Consider the following 14,920-nt stretch of genomic DNA (forward strand, 5'->3'; position numbering starts at 1 on the left):
CTGCCATTTGATAGCTATTAGGAAATGCGAACTTGTCGTTTTTCCATAACAGTCCGCATTCGAACCTTCCGGAATCGGTTCGTTTTGTAAACTGTTCCAACATCTGCCTAGCACGTTGGTCTTCAGGGGACTCCAAGGGCAAAATAGGTCTCACTCCGATGGATTCCACAGCAAAATAATCATTAACTAGACTGTGGAGCGTTTCATCCGCCTTACAGTTGCACTTGTGAAACATCACGCGACCGGTAGGTTGCTTTGCTTTTACTCCTCCTCCGAAGATGGTCCACCCAAGTCGTGTCTTAGCTGCTATTGGTTCTCTGCTGCGTCTCTCTCGTTTGTCCAACGTTAACTTTAGTTGTGCATTATCCAGTCCTATAAGTATTCGAGGTACTGCATTGGAAAAGCTTCGTATGGGAAGTCCTTTCAAATGGGGAAATTGCTTGCAAAGTTCCTCGTAGTTTAAGCTTTGCTGTGGTAGGTCCAGATTAGGAACTGTTTGCACCTCCGAAATCATGTAACCTGGACCTCCGTTGACACTTGAAATACGCAACTCCACTTGGCGTGACGTCGGTTCGGTCCTCGTGACACTTCCCGTCCATTGAATGCACAGCGAACTAACATTCCCGCTCAATCCTAGCTCCTTTGCGATGTCTTCTTCCACCAACGTAAGGTTCGATCCATCGTCCAAGAAGGCAAAGGTGAAGACAGACTTTCCTTTACTGGAAAGAATCACTGGAAGCACTTTGAAAAGTACGCCGGTTTGGCGAGAACAATGCGTTGAGATGACACCTGACGATCCAGCCTGGAATACAGTACCATTTGGTTTGGGATTCGGTGTATGCAGCAACTTATGATGAAATTCAGTGCAGCCGTCGATTCCACAAGATTTCTTTGACCTGCAGGGCCATTTACCATGGCTACCCATGCAATATTGACATATATTGAACTCGCCGACTAAACGCCTTTTCTGATGCATACTGAGAGCAGCGAATTTCTCACAGTTCCGAAGTTTGTGACTATTCTTGTTGCAAGCCGGGCAAGGTTTGAGGATTATTTCGGTTTTGGTAGAGAGCTCCTTTTTAGTACTTGCAACGCTAGCACTTTTTCCTTCCACAGTGTGTGCGTTTATGTAACCACCTTTCTCCTTCTTGCTTCGCCGACCTTCGTCCTGATAACTATCCGTAGGTAGCGATACTTTGCACGCAGCCGATTTGATGGAGGTAACGTATTTGCTAAACGCCTTCAGTGATACCTGGGGAAGCTTCTGTGTGAAGTCCCCATTCTAGTCGAAGACTTGGTGGAAGCTTTCCTACTAACTCCGACAGTAACATGGGATTAGATAGATGGTCTTGCAAATCCGCCCCTTCGATGTAGGTAACCAAGTTCCTCACTTCTCTGCCGAAAGTTATAAGAGTGTCGAGTTTGTTAACATTGGGCGACGGAGCATGACGTATCTTTACTAGCAGACAGTGAACTAACTGTTCCGGTCGACCACATTCATCCCGCAGTGTTTCAATTATTTCCGGAATCGCCGCAGGGAGTGTTAGAATGCTGAGAACTTTCTCCCTGGCACAACCTATCAAGCTTTTTTGCAGCCTCGCAAGGTTCTCGTCCAGCTGAATTCCGTATATTGCCGTAGTGGACCGGTATGCGTTTATAAACATCGGCCACTCGAGAGGATCCCCCGAAAATCTAGGAAGCTCACGCGATACCACTTGACGTGCAGCCAGCTGCTGCGCACTCAAGACGCTTTCCATGGAGGATACCGGATGGAAGCTCGAGACTTGACCCGGAAGCATCTGTTGAAGGCTATTTCCTTGATTCTGCTGGACGGCTCTAGTGGACGTTTCACCAGCCGTATTCGACAACGGGTTTGTTGCTTTTTGAGACATCCAAGCTGGTATTGGAACTGTTTGCCATCCTGTGGGATACGTCTGCTGATAGTAGCTGGTCGGATGAGGAGCGTTGAATGGCGAAAGGACTGGATGCTGGTTTAACACCGGGAACTGATGATGATTTGCTGCTTTGCTAACATTAGCATTCTGGGGCCATTGTAAAGGATCAGCGGGCTGCGATGTAGCGTTTCGATTCCCTGTTGATGGTGGATGGAAATCGGTTTGAAAGCCACCTGGTTGTTGCTGAGTTTGTTGCCACATCCTCCTTTCCGGTTTCTGCTTGGAATCGACCTTTAGAATTTCCCCTGTACGGAAATTTCACTTTCCTTCGACTCCGCACTTGGTAAAGCTGACTACTTCCGACCTGATTCAAATGTCGGTGAAGGTTGTCGTTCCGTTGGGTACGATAGATGTTGTTCCTGAAGATCTTGGGTGACCGTAGACTGATGCGAAACTGGATTTGTTTGAGCAGCGTGGATTGCAGCAGTATAACATACAGCTCCAGCTTGAGAGGGTTTGCTGGGGACCATTGATCCAGCTGGCGCAACGGACGTTTGAGGAAGAGTATTTTGTACAGTTGTCTGAGGAGCATTAACAATTTCCTGAACCGCCACAGAAGCAGCTTGGGCTGGTAAACTAGTTTGCTGGAAAGGTTTTATTGGATCGCTTTCCGTTGAAACGATGGGAGTTGATGTTGATGCGCCACCTTGCTGAACAATGACATTCGGTGTAGTGTTGATCGCCTGATTAACCCACGTTCGAACCTCACTTCTATAATTGCTACGACTTTTAACGCTTTGCCGGCTCCTAAAGCTTAACATGCTTCCCCTAAGCTCTCTATCCGACTGGATTTGAGCCTCCAATTGATGCTTTTCGGCCAAATAGGCACGCTCCCGTTCGGCTTGTTGCAGTAGAAGGCGATCGTCAAGCGCCTTCGATTCTTCTAGTTGCTTCAGTCGTAGGCGGGCACTAGAACTACTCGAACTTACCGATATCGCTGAACTATTTGTACCATCATCTCGGCTAGAGCAATATCCGCAATACCAGGGCTTGTTGCAGATAGATGGCTGCACTCCCGCACATGTGAAGTGGAACCATGTTCCGCAAATGTCACATGCCACCATGTCCTCGGTGTGATCCGGCTTGCTGCAGACCTTGCAGTTATTTGCATGATGCGCTCCTGAAGTGCTCATAACTGTCCGGAATCTTCTTGGATTTTATAATTTTCGAGAATGTTGCAAACTTTTTCGTAGTTCGGTTTTCCGCAACTCGACTGGAAATATTATTTATTTAAACGAATTGATCAGATTGACAATTTATAATCTACTTACAAATTAGTTTTCTCACTAACAACAATTCCAATAAGAATTCCGGCGTTGGTATATAAGGTTAAGCAAACTGTTGAAACTGTTGAATAATGATTTTGATTAGGCCACGATTAATGAACCGAATTTCACTACAAATACTGAACCGTACTTACGTATACGTACTAATTAGATAGTAATCTAGTACTTTAGTTTTATTTAGGCTACGCCTGTTGAGTTTAGGGCTATAACTTTAGAAATAATTAGTTTTAATTACAAGTATTTTTATCATTGTTTTTAAGTTGCATGTATATAGTTCTAGGTTCAGATAATCCAGTATAACACACCTCAATCTTCCAATAGTATAATATAAATTCACTAATTAACGATATTCAGTACAATTTCTAGAAAATATATGGATATAATTCACTATTTCTGTAGCTTTTCGTACGCTTTCACATTGCATATAAATATATATATATTGCTGATGTCATCCTTCACAATCGGTCAAAGACGTGTCACCGTTGGCAATCGAAGCAGCGCGTCGAAATACTTCAGCGCCGACTTGTTGACGACTCGATCCAAAGGGCCTATTGCGGATAATTCGCAACACTCGGGCTACTTTCAAGCAGTCTGGAAAATTTCCTGTTGTTATCGATTGATTGAAGACATCTCTTATTAAGGTTGAAAAAATAAGATGGTGATCCTTGATAAATTTCACTGGTACACCGTCCGGTCCACTGCTTTTGTTCTGTTCAAGGTTTCTTATCTCAAGTATAACTTCATGTTCAGTTGCGGGCCGTAGGAATATTGATGCATTCAATGGCGTAAGCGTATCGTACTTATTGATGTCCTGACGACTGTTGATAGTTGAGGCAAGCTGGGGTCCAATAGTACTAAAGAATTGATTGAAAACATCTGCTGTTTCTTGTCCACTAATCGACCTCCCATTTGACGATAGTTTTATCTCTGATGAGCCGTCATTCATCCTTCCCAAAACTCTGTTCAGGTTACTCCAGTTCTGCTTATGATTACTGGATCCGAACAGTTTTTCGTAGTAATCCTTTTTACATTTTTGTTTGCATTTCTGCACCAATTTGGAAACATGTGTCAACAGTTCTCTAGACCTTTCCGACGGCCGTCGTTTGCAGCTTGCTAAAACGTTTTCTTTGATGCGAAGAAGTTTCCATAGATCAAAACACATCCAAGGACAGGGACCCTTGACCTTCGCTCGGACAACCACTTTCTTTGAGAATTTTTCTTTTAGGGCATGATACAAATCAATGACTTTAGACAATCGGTCTTCAGCAGATTCATACACAAGGTCTCTAACCGCAATTTCGAAGATTTCATTGAGTTTGTGGGTGTTCAGTATAGTTTTTCCAAGGAACGCTTATGAATTGGCCTGTCCAATTTGAAAGTCGATAAGATTGGATAGTGATCACTTATGTCTGCTAATATAGTTTCATTAATTACGCCAAAGCGAACTGCATCAGAACACACTACATGATCCAAAATATTACTGCTAGCTGGTCTTGTTATGTAAGAATTTGTTACTTTAAAATTGTAACAGCTCAGGAGATTACAATATTCAACTACCTGGGGACTGGACTGCAGATTAACAGGAATGTTTACATCACCAACGATGACACAAGAAGTATTAGTTTCTTGAGACATTATGGCATCCATTCTCGACAGAAAACTTCGGAAGTCATAAGAAGGTGGTCTGTATACAGCGTGAACATGAAATGGTAGGGGATCCTTGCGAACATTTAGATGAATGTGGTGTAGACCGTTATCATGATCTATCTTAAGTAAATTGAATTTCATTACATCATTTACATATACTGCAAGGCCTCCTCCAGATGAATCAGGGCGACAAGAGAAAAAACAGCGAAATCCATCAATATGGAACAGGTTTGTGCGGTTCTCCTTGAGCCACGTTTCCCCTATTACAATAATATCTATGCATCCCATGTATAATGAGAGAATTTCCTTAATTTTATCTAGTTTCTCTGTACCATTCATCCCTCTTATATTTATTTGTAAAATCCGTAGTTGCTTATCTTTACAATTCAAGTTTACATTTTTATTTAATTCATCAATTGTGTAGTGAAAATAATTTATTTGTTCATTACTGTCTAGCACTATGTATATTTATATCAAATAGAGACAGATTAGGGCATATTCAAGTCTGAACACGTTTCGATGCCGGTTCGAGTCCAGGGGATGAGGATGCTGACATTGCATAGGAGGAGTTCAATGTACGTTTCGATGATTGTTTCTTCATGTCCTCAATCTGCTGTAAACATCCGATTTCTTCAATTTTTGCACCGTCCTGCCGCTTCACAAGTATTTTTCCATTTCTACCCGGCCACACATACTTGAATCCCATTGACAACTGGAGTTCTTTCGTCTCTCGATACAATTCTCTCCCAAATTCCGTTAATTCAGGTTAGTTGGTTAAAGCACCAGTCTAGCGTACTGTAGGGTCATGGGTTCGAGTCTCATCGAAGGGAAAGTGGTTACCTCCAATACATTTTCCAAATCAATATCTTCCACATAACGTACATATGCACATATGAGTTTTCATAACAAGATAATATATTTAAATGAATGTTTGTACTTTTTATTCTGAAAAAATCTGAATTAGCCGGACTAACGAGAGGTTTCTTTGAAGTAAAAGAAACCTTACACCTCGGGAAACCTTTCCGTCGGGTTTTGGTTGAATTTTAAATGAGGCCGGGATTGTGATTTTCCGTGCTCAATTTTGAATAATTCAATACTAAATTTTCAAAACGACTTATCTGCTTTTGTAAACAAAGATTCAAACGTCGATTTGTCGAATCTGAGAGCACTCCCACGCAAACCAACACCATCAACAGGTAGCCGAAGTCTTCACCTATGTGTTGATGGTGTTGGTTTGCGTGGGAGTGCTTTAATATTCGACAAATCGACGTTTGAATCTTTGTTTACAAAAGCAGATAAGTCGTTTTGAAAATTTAGTATTGAATTCGTGCCCAACATCGCATAATATGTAAAACAGGCGGGAAAAAAAATCGCGAATCAAGGTGGTGTGAGGTGTGAGACTACCTTAATATGAAATTTTGCATTGGAAATTTTCTCGTCTTCCCTCACGCAAAAAGATGTTGTAGTTGAAATCATCGTAGGGTTAATTGAAGAATATGCACCAAAGATTTTCTGCAGTTAACAAACCCGTTGAACATGTACATCATTACGCGCGAAAATAAACTGTGGTGGTTATTTAATTAATTAAAATGGCACATCGATTTAAATACTCGACAACACTATCCTTCGTTAAGAAATTACCACGAAGAAATCATGTTTCATTCTGATCAAAATGTAAGGCATTACGTGTGTTTTGAAAAAAAAACTACCTAGTCTTGATGATAGTATCAAATAAACCGCAGGTTCCTTTGTTCTCACATCTTATCCTTTTATGAGAATCAAGTTACGAAGCTGTATATGTCATATGACAAAGAATAATCATTTAAACAGCTATTAAATTTAACTTCTTAGATTCTTAGATCAGTGGGAACTCGTTGTCTAAAATTAAATGGGCGATATATAAAACAAATTTCGTTTTCCAAAGCGACAAATTTCAACATTTAAAGCATTGGAAGTTTTGTTCAGAATCTTTTCATTAATTGCAATTACCAATTCACCCTATCCATATGACGCTCCTGTCCGTTGTTTGTTGACAACAAATGACGAAACAAAAAAAACATGGTTTCTACGGAGGAAAAGTGTGGCGGCAGTGTAGGATGACCCATTGTTTATGTTTCGAAGCGCCATCTGCGATTTGCAAGTGGGTATGTGAAACTAAAGGCCAAATGTCAAGTTGTGGGTGTTGATGCTGCATGAGGGCGCACAATTGCACGAGACAAAAAATTTCGCAACAAGTGCTTTTTATTAGTGATACCAATTCGCCTCTCGAAATATACAGTATTCACCCCCCCCCCTAATCGGACAAATTTATGGCCGACCAACAAACAATTTAAGCTAAATATGATAGTTTTGGTGGGCTGCAAAATGGTGGGTTGACATCAAGGAAGGAGCGCCCGACATAGATCTGGTCCCCACAAGTTTCTATCTCACACTTCCACGGGTCGTCCGATGACAAAGAACCGCCAGCTAAGGGTTGTGTACTTTGCTGGTAGTGCAGCCAGGACACTGTTGTCCTTCTGACAGCAGCTAGAGTGAGAAGGTACGCCTCGAGCGTCTGTTCACCAGGAGGTGTGGCTCAAACAGCGTCTGCCCGTTCCCAGCGGCTGATTAACGAAATGCTGTATCGCGTCAGCGATACCTAAGGTGGCAGCCCCACCAGCGCGATGTAGGTAACGCGACCCCGGTGAGGTAGCTTACTGAAGCCTCTCAAATACCACGAAATTTAGAGGTAGAAGAAAAAGAGAACGTTATTTTTGGCAACCGACCCGGCAACGAAATATGGACTATGATTGGGAACTCGGTACCTGGAATGTCAGGACCCTAAATGAACCGTGGCCAAGAAGTCGGATGACCTAGATCCGGTGAACGTGAATTCCGAACCGTGGACCACACAAACCAACACTGCATTCAAGTATAACATCTATCACAGCGGCGGCAGAAAAGCAGAGCATGGAGTTGGTTTCGTAGTGATGCGCAAGCAGATGAAGCCAGTGATGCGGTGGAAACCCATTAGCGAACGAATCTGTGTGTTGAGGATATGGGACAAATTCTTCAATTAAAGCCTAATCAACGTTTACGCACCGACTAACGACAAATCCGACGACGTGAAGGACACAATTTATTAATGTCTTGATAAAGCCTATGGAAAGTGCCCAAAGCATGACATGAAAATTGTTATCGGTGACGCTAACGCTTAGGTCGGTAGAGAGGACTTTTTCCGTCCCATAATCGGTAGGGAAAGCCTTCACTCCGCTACCAATGACAACGGCCTACGGCTAGTAAATTTCGCTGCTACCGGAGGGATGGCCACCAGTAGCACCTACTTTGCACGAAAGAACATCCGAAAGCACGAAATGGTGAAACTTGCAACCAGATAGACCATGTTCTGGTGGATGGGCGCCATTTCTTGGATGTTATCGATGTGCAGACATTCAGAGGTCCGAACATTGACTCTGATCACTACCTCGTTGTCAGTAAAATTCGATCAAGGTTGTCAACTGTATCGAACGAAAGATCACAGCGAACGATGCGTTACAATATCCAGCGATTATCGGCGGAAGGAGTATCGGCGGAGTACCGCCTAAAGCTCGACGAATGGATAAGTTCAATCAACGTTAGCGACAACATCAACGATCTATGGGAGTCGATCCATGGAGCGGTGAGCACAACAGTACGAGAAGCGGTAGGCAGTGTACAGAGGCGATCCAGGACGGGTTGGTTCGTTGTGGAGTGTCAGAGAGTGACAGACGAGAAGAACGTTGCCAGAAGCCGGATGTTTGTGTCGGGTACCCGATCGAATAGAGATCGGTACAAGGAAGCAAGAGCAGCCGAAAAACGAACCCACTGCAGGAAGAAGAAAGAATATCAAGAACAAGTGATTAGCAAGGCGCAGGAAAAATGGAGCAGAACGATAAGCGGAGGTTTTATGAATCTGTCAATGGCGTGCGGAGAAAGACAGCGCCATCTCCCGTCATGTGCAACGACCAACAAGGGAATTTGCTGACAGATAAAACCGAAGTGGCTGCCAGGTGGAAGCAACACTTCGAGACTTTGTTGAATAGTGGAAGTTACGGTGCATCGGCGAACAGAATAAATATTAGCGACGATGAACAAGCTGTGAAGTCGCCTACACTAGATGAAGTTAGAAAAGCTATTGAGCTGAAAAACAATAAGGCTGCAGGGAAGGCTGAACTTCTCAAACATGGCAGTGAGCAGCTTTATGAAGTTCTGCACTATATTATGTCGAAAATATAGGAAGACGAGGAAATGCCTGCTAGCTGGTTGGACGGCCTCATTTGCCCTCTCTTTAAGAAAGGGCACAGACTGGAGTGCGCCAATTACCGAGGAATAACCCTCCTTAATTCGGCATACAAAATTATGTCCCGTATTCTGTTCAACAGATTGAGACCGCTTGAAGAGTCCTTCGTCGGCGAATACCAAGGCGGTTTTCGTCAGGACCGATCAACGACGGATCAAATGTCTACCCTGAGACAAATCCTTGATAAATTCCGGGAGTACAACTTGCAGACACATCATCTGTTTATTGATTTCAAGGCAACGTACGATTCAGCGAAATGAAATGAATTATGGTAAATTATGCTAGAACATGGTTTGCCAGCGAAACTGATACGGCGGATTCATATAACGTTAGACGGATCGAAATCAAGTGTGAGGGTTGCGGAAGAAATATCGACGTCATTTGTTACCTTAGATGGATTAAAGCAGGGTGATGTACTCGCGAATCTACTGTTCAATATAGCGCTCGAGGGAGCGATTAGGAAAGCTGGTGTGTAAAGAAGCGGTACCATTATCACAAGATCGCATATGCTCCTGGGAGTTGCGGACGATATTGATATTATCGGGATTGATCGCCGTGCCGTGGAAGAGGCTTTTGTGCCTTTCAAGAGGGAGACAGCGAGGATTGGACTCAGGATCAATACCAGCTAAACGAAGTACATGGTCGCTGGCATTCAACGTGGGTTCATTAGTGGTGGTGGTAGTGAAATGGTGCTGGATGGTGAAAAATTTGAGATGGTAGAAGAATTTGTGTATCTTGGAACATTAGTGACGTGCGATGATGATGTTACCCGCGAGGTGAAAAGGCGTATTGCAGCCGCAAATAGACCTTATTACGGACTTCGTAACCAGTTTAAGTTCCGTAGTCTGCAAACGAAGACTAAATTCGCGCTGTATACTACGAAGCGAAGTTAATATTTAGTAGAGAACCCAGAAGAGGCCGCAGGCTTCGTGGAAGCCCGCGTACACGATGGCTTTTTGCGGTTGAAGGGCTAAGGGCACTCAATGTCCAGGGCAACTGGAAGCGTTTGGCCCAAAACTAATAGCATAATGTGTTTCAATGGGTGTTGATACTTTTTAATCCAGAAAATTCTAATTTAGCGAGATTGGGACTAACGAGTCGTCGAATAAGTGGGAGCCAGATGAGCGGGGGATACTATGATGGGAAGATTTGTTACAAAAATACAAAACTTCAACCTAATTTATTTTTATTTTATCTTCAAATAATAACAATACTTCTTAGTATAAGACCCAAATCTAACATAACCACAATATTCAATGCTTTGCTCTAACACTTAGGCCATTTTGGCTTCAGTTTGACAAACAAATCGATTATATCCGCGTTACCCATCACTCATATATAGCCAAATTTAGTCCTATATGAGCTACTGGAACCAAATTGATCTGAATTATTATATCTGCTAAAGCACGCATCATCCCAGAATAGTGCGGAAATGCGAAATGGACGCATTTCCCTTACTACGGGAAGAAAAGAAGTAGGGTGGGTGTACCAATTGTCGCCATACATAAGAACAACTATTTTTAAAAAAATAAGTAAAAGGCATGTGGGTGAACTTTATATATCAAGGGAAAGGTTTTACTTCCTGCTCCTTAAAGCAGCTGTGAAAACCACAATAAAATTTGTTATTATCCTCAAAATAATTAATCCATAATAGGAACGCATGCACCAGTTGTGGCACTATTCTTAATTTTGGTTCCTTTTTTGGCAAATCCCATTGTTTTCTTATGGGACTGGCCAAATAGGGACCACTAGTGCGACAACTGGTGCAAAGGACGTCAAAAATTAAGCAAAATCAATTATTACAATTATGTTTTGCTTGTTTTGGAGGAGATCAAAGGTATTATCGTATCATATAAATATGCTTTATCGATATGAACTTGGTTTGCGATGATTTGATTGGCCATTTGGCATATAAAGCACTAGTGCGACAACTAGTGCTATAGCCACAACTGGTACATCTAGCCTAGATGAATCATTCTTCAAAATTACGCATCTGCGTGAATAGGGCGGAAATGTAGATGACTTTACCTTTTGAAGCAGGTAGGGACACGGCAGGAATTTCCGTCCATCGTCATAGGTGCCAAAACCAACGAAAACAACGTCCATTTGCTACAACTCCACTACAGCAGAACGTTTCTCCTGAGCTTACGATTTGGTACGAATGAGCTTGGCACTATATCGAAAAGACGAAAATGCCCTGCCCTAACCCTATTTGCACATAACAAAGAATGAGTTGAATGTGTTCTGCTTTTAAAGCATGTATATGCCCGTTGTGATGAAGAGATGATTACTTCTTCTCTGGAAGCTATTCTGGAACAGTTAATTACTTCTAAAGCACGTGTTTGCCCGTGGGGCACTCTACAGTAAAACAATTTAATTGTTCTTATCTTCTAGTTAAACCTGAAAATTAGAAAGAAACATGATAAGAAAATTATTCAGTGCTCTTAGTAGAATGTCTTCACTTTTCATAAGACGAGTTTGTGCTATTCTATTTGATTCCACCTATTGATTGTATTTCGACCTCTACAGTAGGGCCACGTAAGGCCGTCTGTAGTGTCTCGTACTTGACTCAACGTGAGATCAAATTCGGGCAAAGCTAATTGAACATGATTTTTTAAACCACGAAGAGATCAAATGAATAATTAAGCAAATCATGTTTGGTATGTGCATATTAGACCGACAGTCACTCTAGTCAGCACTAAATCGTATATCATAGAAAATAAGATGTTAAATTGAAATATATCGCATAATTGAGCATCTTGTGTGGCACCAAATAACAATTTGTCATGAGCTTGCGACTCACATTCTCACTGATTTCGTCGGTTTATAACACCTGCAAAAGTTTACCAACTGATTATTATACAAACATCCTTTAGTTAAAAAACAAAATTTGGCTCTCCAAATGTGTGTTTAACTTCCGTTATGCAAATATGTATAAAAGTAGTTTATTTTCGTTACGTGTTGACACAAAATGTTTCAATTCAACAAATCGGCGCTTGGAAAATGTTGAAGCACCCTATAATTCGCAAGTTGAAATTTAGCCGTTCCATATTGTTTACACTGTTATCACGCGAAGGAGCATGCTGTTTATACTTCAAGCAGCTCCAAATGATTGAGTGCAGTATTGAATCCACGATCTTCCGGTTCTACATCTGAATATTTGTGCAGTGATAATCCAGACGAAAGTCATACAAATAAGCATGCGGTAGATGTGAAAGAAGTTTGTAATGGACGTTCGATGCATGGTGTCATAAATCACGCTAAAACTGTTAAATATCTTCTCCAGTAACTATCCTCCTGATTGAGTATGTATGTGATTTCATAGAACCTCCCCAATTGACCCAATTGGAGTACACCAAGTGCGCAGGTTTACACTTTGTACCCACTGCTTTCTATTCCGAGAATCGAAGTTTTCTCCGTGCCTCCCACCAATGCTTCGCTATATCTGACCCATTAAAACTGACAACCCTTATCAGACCAGCCGTACATCAAAACACCATAAAGCTCGATAACCACCAACACCATACAATCGGCGTGCTCATTCCATCGAAGGGCATTTACGTTTTTGGAAACAACATTATTCTATCAGCACCACCGAAAAAATGGCCGTGCGTCTGATGGCGTATTCTTCAAATGACCTTTTCCGGCACATTGATTAACGAAATTACACAAACACTATCTACCGTCTGGATACTGATTGACCGTTCGTTCAGGAGGATCGAAGAATCATTCATATATTCAAATCGACGTCTTCTTCTTTTATTTTGCACAGGCACTCTGCATTGCTCAACAGCATTCAGCGGTTGTTTATAACGAGTATGCATCACGTACGATTCACCTACATTTTTCTGAAACTGCTTCTTCACATCTTACGTAAATAACATCTATCCAATAGAAATATATCACCACGCACTAAGAAACACTATTTCTAGCCCTGATTTTCTGATCACTGGTACAAAAATTTGTACGTGAGAAATTGTAGAATCATTGTACACTGTCTTCCGAGGCACGGAGTTTCGCCGTTAGGATCGAACACTATAGCTAGATGGCTTCAATAATTCCTCGATAACTACTCTACGCGAACCGTTCTCGCAAGCAAACAGCAAAAACTGACGTTTGACAGCTGCTTGCAAATTGACAAATTCCGATATGTATCCATGCTGAGTTCTTAGTAGTGTTGTAGTAATGGTCACTCAGAATGCTTGAATTTTGTTTGGCGTTTGAAATGCCGAGCCAAAGCCGTTGGGCAACGTTACTGTCAGATGTGTGGTGTACCGACAGACCGATATTGGGTCCCCCCATCATTATTGCATTGTAGAAGCGTAGTGGAGCGGCGTGCCTGGGCGTAGTAACTCACACACCCAGTTGTTGAGCAACAGCACGCGTAGTTGACAGATATCCATTGCTACTGGGCATGCGCAGTAGCGAACATGTGCTGCATTAGATAGGGTTAGCATAGGCGATGCGTGTGAAGGTGGGCAAAAATTAACCTTTGCGGGATAATGTTTACGGGGAAATTCTTGTAAAATTCTATCATCGAATAGTTGAAAAGGAGTACACAATATTTGGCAAATTGTCAGAAGTTCAGCTGTGGTGGTATTTTCCCTTATGATTTTTTTCCTTACTGTTGAGCTTATGTACGGATATTTATAGTCGTAATCTGTTTACTATTCGAACATCCAATGATTGAAACTAAAAAAGTTGGAAAGTGCTTTCAAGGCTTAAAAAAGTTTTGAAATGTTGAACTATTTTAATTTTCTGAGCAAACGCATAGAAATTGTTTGATAAGTATATCGCTCATTCGTCCTGGAATTAACAATACGAAATTCGCGAAACATTCAATTGATTTCCAATGATGCTGTGATTGCTTCGAGACGCTGTGTCTGTGTCAACTTGTTTTCTCCATATAACTATTTGTAGACAAATGTGTAATCTAATATTAAAGAATCCTTTTCGCATTGTCTAAAATTGAAATCAAGACCAAAATTTCAAAACGACCTATCTGCTTTTTTAAACAAAACTTCAAACGTCAATTTGACGAATCTGATAAAACTTTGAGGCAAACCAACACAGCAAATAATTTTGAAAATTCAACGACCAACGAATTCAAATTGCACCTAATCCCAACAAACGAATAAAAACTCGATATTCAATTAAATTTGATTGATTTTTACAAGCAAGTACGGTTTAAATTTATTTCGATTTGAAGGAACAGTAAGATCGATTGAATGTTACGTTTATTTGCATGCTCCAAATATGTGCATGAAAATACATTTAAAATCACAACATATTTTTATCTGTGAACGCCATCGACAGGTAGCCGAAACTTTCACCTACCTATTGATAGTGTTGGTTTGCGTGGGAGTGCTATCAGATTCGTCAAATCGACGTTTGAATCTTTGTTTACAAAAGCGGATAAGTCGTTTTGAAAATTTTGTCTTGAAATTCAATATGAGTGTATTTCTGAAAATATTCAAGCATTTCCATGATTACTTAATGCATAAAGTTTTCGAATTCAGATTAACTCTTTAGATTTAAAATAAATTCCATGAAACTTCGTCATAATCAATTTAAGTATTCATGCATTTCCTCAATGTATGGGAATCATGATAATAACATTCGAAAATGTTTTAAGATACTTAAGTACAGACGAACAAAAATTTGGTATCGTAAAGCATTTTTTATGAGTCATAAAAAACATTGCATTCCAGAAT

The 14,920-nt window shown here is 41.3% G+C and overlaps 1 protein-coding gene across 2 annotated transcripts in view; it reads right to left on the minus strand.

Annotated features, from left to right (window-relative positions):
- Positions 1 to 13,332, minus strand: part of LOC134212175 (facilitated trehalose transporter Tret1-like) — a 218,183-nt gene extending 204,851 nt beyond the window's left edge. For both annotated transcript variants that reach the window (XM_062689794.1, XM_062689795.1), the window contains exon 1: positions 13,049 to 13,332. The gene's annotated coding sequence lies outside the window, so the exon portion shown is untranslated. The remainder of the gene's footprint in view (positions 1 to 13,048) is intronic.
- Between the last annotated feature and the right edge of the window lie 1,588 nt (positions 13,333 to 14,920).

This window comes from Armigeres subalbatus, chromosome 2, assembly GCF_024139115.2.
Source record: "Armigeres subalbatus isolate Guangzhou_Male chromosome 2, GZ_Asu_2, whole genome shotgun sequence".
NCBI lineage: Eukaryota > Metazoa > Arthropoda > Insecta > Diptera > Culicidae > Armigeres > Armigeres subalbatus.